The sequence below is a fragment of the Arachis hypogaea genome, chromosome 6 (genome assembly GCF_003086295.3).
Source record: "Arachis hypogaea cultivar Tifrunner chromosome 6, arahy.Tifrunner.gnm2.J5K5, whole genome shotgun sequence".
NCBI lineage: Eukaryota > Viridiplantae > Streptophyta > Magnoliopsida > Fabales > Fabaceae > Arachis > Arachis hypogaea.
Window position 1 is genome coordinate 54,729,234 of NC_092041.1, and position 7,309 is coordinate 54,736,542.

The 7,309-nt window shown below is 40.0% G+C and overlaps 1 non-coding gene across 1 annotated transcript; it reads left to right on the plus strand.

Moving 5' to 3' along the window:
• Positions 1-5,200: 5,200 nt before the first annotated feature.
• Positions 5,201-5,308, plus strand: LOC112699838 (small nucleolar RNA R71). Its single transcript, XR_003152775.1, has one exon. It is a non-coding gene; the product is annotated as a small nucleolar RNA R71 (small nucleolar RNA).
• Positions 5,309-7,309: the final 2,001 nt, after the last annotated feature.

The window sequence follows — 7,309 nt, forward strand, 5'->3', positions numbered from 1 at the left end:
ATTGAGAACTAGTAGCCTAGGATGTACAGAGATGAGTAAATGACATAAAAATCCACTTCCGGGCCCACTTGGTGTGTGCTTGGGCTGAGCAATGAAGTATTTTCGTGTAGAGACTCCTCTTGGAGTTAAACGCCAGCTTTTATGCCAGTTTGGGCGTTTAACTCCCATTTTGGTGCCAGTTCCGGCGTTTAACGCTGGGATTTCTGAGGGTGACTTTGTACGCCGGTTTGGGCCATCAAATCTTGGGCAAAGTATGGACTATCATATATTGCTGGAAAGCCCAGGATGTCTACTTTCCAACGCCATTAAGAGCGCGCCAATTGGGCTTCTGTAGCTCCAGAAAATCCACTTCGAGTGCAGGGAGGTCAGAATCCAACAGCATCTGCAGTCCTTTTTAGTCTCTGAATCAGATTTTTGCTCAGGTCCCTCAATTTCAGCCAGAAAATACCTGAAATCACAGAAAAACACACAAACTCATAGTAAAGTCCAGAAAAGTGAATTTTAACTAAAAACTAATAAAAATGTACTAAAAACTAACTAGATCATACTAAAAACATACTAAAAACAATGCCAAAAAGCGTACAAATTATCCGCTCATCACAACACCAAACTTAAATTGTTGCTTGTCCTCAAGCAACTAAAAATCAAATAAGATAAAAAGAAGAGAATATGCAATGAATTCCAAAAACATCTATGAAGATCAGTATCAATTAGATGAGCAGGGCTTTTAGCTTTTTGCCTCTGAACAGTTTTGGCATCTCACTCTATCCTTTGAAATTCAGAATGGTTGGCTTCTTTAGGAACTTAGAATCCAGATAGTGTTATTGATTCTCCTAGTAAAGTATGATGGTTCTTGAACATAGCTATTTATTGAGTCTTGGCCGTGGCCCAAAGCACTCTGTCTTCCAGTATTACCACCGGATACATACATGCCACAGACACATAATTGGGTGAACCTTTTCAGATTGTGACTCAGCTTTGCTAGAGTCCCCAATTAGAGGTGTCCAGGGTTCTTAAGCACACTCTTTTTGCCTTGGATCACAACTTTATTTCTTTCTTTTTCTTTCTTTTTCGTTTTCTCTCTCTTTTTTTCCGAAATTTTTTTTTTTGAATTCACTGCTTTTTTCTTGCTTCAAGAATCATTTTTATGATTTTTCATATCCTCAGTAACATGTCACCTTTTTCATCATTCTTTCAAGAGCCAATATTCATGAACCACAAATTCAAAAGACATATGCACTGTTTAAGCATACATTCAGAAAACAAAAGTATTGCCACCACATCAAAATAATCAAACTGTTATAAAATTCAAAATTCATGCAATTCTTTTCTTTTTCAATTAAGAACATTTTTCATTTAAGAAAGGTGATGGATTCATAGGACATTCATAACTTTAAGGCATAGACACTAAGACACTAATGATCACAAGACACAAATATAGATAAACATAAGCATAATTTTCGAAAAACAGAAAATAAAGAACAAGGAAATTAAAGAACGGGTCCACCTTAGTGATGGCGGCTCTTTCTTCCTCTTGAAGATCCTATGGAGTGCTTGAGCTCCTCAATGTCTCTTCCTTGTCTTTGTTGCTCCTCTCTCATGATTCTTTGATCTTCTCTAATTTCATGGAGGATGATGGAGTGCTCTTGATGCTCCACCCTTAGTTGTCCCATATTGGAACTCAATTCTCCTAGGGAGGTGTTTAGTTGCTCCCAATAGTTTTGTGGAGGAAAGTGCATCCCTTGAGGTATCTCAGGGATCTCATGATGAGTGGGGTCTCTTGTGTGCTCCATCCTCTTCTTAGTGATGGGCTTGTCCTCATCAATAAGGATGTCTCCCTCTATGTCAACTCCAACTGAATAACAGAGGTGACAAATGAGATGAGGAAAGGCTAACCTTGCCAAGGTAGAGGACTTGTCCGCCACCTTATAAAGCTCTTGGGATATAACCTCATGAACTTCTATTTCTTCTCCAATCATGATGCTATGAATCATGATAGCCCGGTCTATAGTAACTTCGGACCGGTTGCTAGTGGGAATGATTGAGCGTTGAATGAACTCCAACCATCCCCTAGCCACAGATTTGAGGTCATGCCTTCTCAATTGAACCGGCTTCCCTCTTGAATCTCTCTTCTATTGGGCGCCCTCTTCACAAATAACTGTGAGGACTTGGTCCAACCTTTGATCAAAGTTGACCCTTCTAGTGTAAGGATGTTCATCTCCTTGCATCATGGGCAAGTTGAATGCCAACCTTACATTTTCCGAACTAAAACCCAAGTATTTCCCCCGAACCATAGTAAGATAACTCTTTGGATCCGGGTTCACACTTTGATCATGGTTCTTGGTGATCCATGCATTGGCATAGAACTCTTGAACCATTAAGACTCCGATTTGTTGAATGGGGTTGGTAAGAACTTCCCAACCTCTTCTTCGGATCTCATGTCGGATCTCCGGATATTCACTCTTTTTGAGTGAGAAAGGGACCTCGGGGATCACCTTCTTCAAGGCCACAACTTCATAGAAGTGGTCTTGATGCACCCTTGAGATGAATCTCTCTATCTCCCATGACTCGGAGATGGAAGCTTTTGCCTTCCCTTTCCTCTTTCTAGAGGTTTCTCCGGCCTTGGATGCCATGAATGGTTATGGAAAAACAAAAAGCAGTGCTTTTACCACACCAAACTTAAAAGGTTTGCTCGTCCTCGAGCAAAAGAAGAAAGAAGAGAGTAGAAGAAGAAGAAATGAGGAAGAAGGGAATGGCTTTGTGTTCGGCCAAAAGGGGAAGAAGTGGTTTTTAGGGTGTGTGAAAATGAAGGAGTGAAGATGGGTTTATATAGGAGTGGGGGAGTATGAGGGTTCGGTCATGTATGGGAGGGTTTGGGTGGAAAAGTGGTTTGAATTTGAATGGTGAGGTAGGTGGGGTTTTATGAAGGATGGATGTGAGTGGTGAAGAGAAAGATGGGATTTGATAGGTGAAGGGTTTTTGGGGAAGAGGTGTTGAGGTGATTGGTGAATGGGTGAAGAAGAGAGAGAGTGTGGTAGGGTAGGTGGGGATCCTGTGGGGTCCACAGATCCTGAGGTGTCAAGGAAAAGTCATCCCTGCACCAAATGGCAAGCAAAATTGCATTTTATGCCAATTCTGGCGTTAAACGTCGGGCTGGTGCCCATTTCTGGCGTTTAACGCCAACTTCTTGCCCTTTTCTGGCATTTAACGCCAGTCTGGTGCCCCTTTCTGGCGTTAAACGCCCAGAATGGTGCCAGACTGGGCGTTAAACGCCCAACAGCTAGCCTCACTGGCGTTTAAATGCCAGCACGCTCTCCTCCAGGGTGTGCTGTTTTTCTTTCTGCTTTTCATTCTGTTTTTTCTTTTTTCATTGATTTTGTGACTTCTCATGATCATCAACCTACAAAAAATATAAAATAACAAAAGAAAATAGATAAAATATAACATTGGGTTGCCTCCCAACAAGCGCTTCTTTAATGTCAGTAGCTTGACAGAGGACTCTCATGGAGCCTCAGAAATGCTCAGAGCCATGTTGGAACCTCCCAACACCAAACTTAGAGTTTGAATGTGGGGGTTCAACACCAAACTTAGAGTTTGGTTGTGGCCTCCCAGCACCAAACTTAGAGTTTGACTGTGGGGGCTCTGTTTGGCTCTGTTTTGAGAGAAGCTCTTCATGCTTCCTCTCCATGGTGACAGAGGGATATCCTTGAGCCTCAAACACAAAGGATTCTTCATTCACTTGAATGATCAACTCTCCTCTATCAACATCAATCACAGCCTTTGCTGTGGCTAGGAAGGGTCTGCCAAGGATGATGGATTCATCCATGCACTTCCCAGTCTCTAGGACTATGAAATCAGTAGGGATGTAATGGTTTTCAACTTTTACCAGAACATCCTCTACAAGTCCATAGGCTTGTTTTCTTGAATTGTCTGCCATCTCTAGTGAGATTTTTGCAGCTTGCACCTCAAAGATCCCTAACTTCTCCATTACAGAGAGAGGCATGAGGTTTACACTTGACCTTAAGTCACACAAGGCCTTCTTGAAGGTCATGGTGCCTATGGTACAAGGTATTGAAAACTTCCCAGGATCCTGTCTCTTTTGAGGCAGTTTCTGCCTAGACAAGTCATCCAGTTCTTTGGTGAGCAAAGGGGGTTCATCCTCCCAAGTCTCATTTCCAAATAACTTGTCATTTAGCTTCATGATTGCTCCAAGGTATTTAGCAACTTGCTCTTCAGTGACATACTCATCCTCTTCAGAGGAAGAATACTCATCAGAGCTCATGAATGGCAGAAGTAAGTCCAATGGAATCTCTATGGTCTCATTTTGAGCCTCAGATTCCCATGGTTCCTCATTGGGGAACTCATTGGAGGCCAGTGGACGTCCATTGAGGTCTTCCTCAGTGGCGTTCACTGCCTCTCCTTCTTCCCAAAATTCGGCCATGTTGATGGCCTTGCACTCTCCTTTTGGATTTTCTTCTGTATTGCTTGGGAGAGTACTAGGAGGGAGTTCAGTAATTTTCTTGCTCAGCTGACCCACTTGTGCCTCCAAATTTCTAATGGAGGACCCTGTTTCAGTCATGAAACTCTGAGTGGTTTTGATTAGATCAGAGACCATGGTTGCTAAGTCAGAGGTATTCTGCTTAGAACTCTCTGTCTGTTGCTGAGAAGATGATGGAAAAGGCTTGCTATTGCTAAACCTGTTTCTTCCACCATTATTATTGTTGAAACCTTGTTGAGGTCTCTGTTGATCCTTCCATGAGAGATTTGGATGATTTCTCCATGAAGGATTATAGGTGTTTCCATAGGGTTCTCCCATGTAATTCACTTCTTCCATTGAAGGGTTCTCAGGATCATAAGCTTCTTCCTCAGATGAAGCCTCCTTAGTACTGCTTGGTGCATTTTGCATTCCAGACAGACTTTGAGAAATCATATTGACTTGCTGAGTCAATATCTTGTTCTGAGCCAATATGGCATTCAGAGTGTCAATCTCAAGAACTCCTTTCTTCTGACTAGTCCCATTGTTCACAAAATTTCTTTCAGAAGTGTACATGAATTGGTTATTTGCAACCATTTCAATCAGCTCTTGAGCTTCTGTAGGCGTCTTCTTCAGATGAAGAGATCCTCCAGCAGAGCTATCCAAAGACATCTTGGATAGTTCAGAGAGACCATCATAGAAAATACCTATGATGCTCCATTCAGAAAGCATATCAGAAGGACACTTTCTGATTAATTGTTTGTATCTTTCCCAAGCTTCATAGAGGGATTCTCCTTCCTTCTGTCTGAAGGTTTGGACTTCCACTCTAAGCTTACTCAATTTTTGAGGTGGAAAGAACTTTGCCAAGAAGGTATTGACTAGCTTTTCCCAAGAGTCCAGGCTTTCTTTAGGTTGAGAGTCCAACCATGTCCTAGCTCTGTCTCTTACAGCAAAAGGGAATAGCATAAGTCTATAAACCTCAGGGTCAACCCCATTAGTCTTGACAGTGTCACAGATTTGCAAGAATTCAGCTAAAAACTAATGAGGATCTTCTAATGGAAGTCCATGGAACTTGCAATTCTGTTGCATTAGAGAAACTAATTGAGGCTTAAGCTCAAAGTTGTTTGCTCCAATGGCAGGGATAGAGATGCTTCTCCCATAAAAGTCGGGAGTAGGTGCAGTAAAGTCACCCAGCACCTTCCTTGCATTGTTGGCATTATTGTTGTTTTCGGCTGCCATAGGTTCTTCTTCTTTGAAGATTTCTGTTAGGTCCTCTACAGAGAGTTGTGCTTTGGCTTCTCTTAGCTTTCTCTTCAAGGTCCTTTTAGGTTCAGGATCAGCCTCAGCAAGAATGCTTTTGTCCTTGCTCCTGCTCATAAGAAAGAGAAGGGAACAAGAAAATGTGGAATCCTCTATGACACAGTATAGAGATTCCTTTAGGTGTCAGAGGAAAAGAAAAGTAGAAGACAGAAGTAGAAAATTCGAACTTATCAAAGAAGATGGAGTTCGAATTTTGCATTAAGGAATAGTGTTAGTCCATAAATGGAAGGATGTGAGAAGAAGGGAAGTAGTTTTCGAAAATTAAGTAAAAGATTTTGAAAACATTTTTGAAAAACACTAATTGATTTTCGAAAATGAAAGTGGGAAAGAAACCAAGTGATTTTTGAAAAAGAATTTGAAATTAGAAATCAAAAAGATTTGATTGAAAGCTATTTTAAAAAAGATGTGGTTAAGAAGATATGATTAGTTTTAAAAAGATGTGATTGAGAAGATATGATTTGAAAAACATTTTAAAAGATTTGATTTTGAAAATTAAAAACTTGGCTAACAAGAAAAGATATGATTCAAACATTAAACCTTTCTCAATAGAAAAGGCAACATACTTGAAATGTTGAATCACATTATTAATTGATAGCAAGTATTTTTAAAAATAGAAAGAAATTGATTTTGAAAACATATGATTGAAAAGATATGATTTGAAAAAGATTTGATTTTGAAAAAGTTTGAAAACTGAAAAAAATCTGCATTAAAAACAAAATCTTCCCTCTTGTGCCATCCTGGCGTTAAACGCCCAGAATGGTGCACATTCTGGCGTTTAACGCCCAAAACTATACCCTTTTGGGCGTTAAACGCCCAACCAGGTACCCTGGCTGGCGTTTAAATGCCAGTCTGTCCTTCTTCACTGGGCGTTTTGAACGCCCAGCTTTTTCTGTGTAATTCCTTTGCTGTATGTTCTGAATCTTCAATTCTCTGTATTATTGACTTGAGAAGACACAAATTAAAGATATTTTTGGATTTTTAATAATAAGGAAAAATCAAAATGCAACAAAAATCAAATAACAATGCATGCAAGACACCAAACTTAGCAATTTGTATACTACTGACACTAATGAGAATGCATATGAGACACATAAAACACTCAAGTCAAGAGAATTTAAAGATTAGAGTAAGAAATCATCAAGAATTATTTGAAAATCCTTAAGACACATGAATGAATGCATGCAATTGACACCAAACTTAACATGAGACATTAGACTCAAACAAGAAATTTTTGGATTTTATGATTTTGTAATTTTTTTTTTTGGATTTTCGAAAATTAAGTGGAAAAAGGTATCAAAATTCTTAATGAGAATTCCAGGAATCATGCAATGTTTAGTCTAAGACTCCGGTCCAGGAATTAGACATGGCTTCACAGCCAGCCAAGCTTTCAAAGAAAGCTTCGGTCCAAAACACTAGACATGGCCAATGGCCAGCCAAGCCTTAGCAGATCACTGCTCCAAAAGCAAGATTGATAGAAATCAACAAGATTTTGTGATGATAAGTTGAAACATTGGT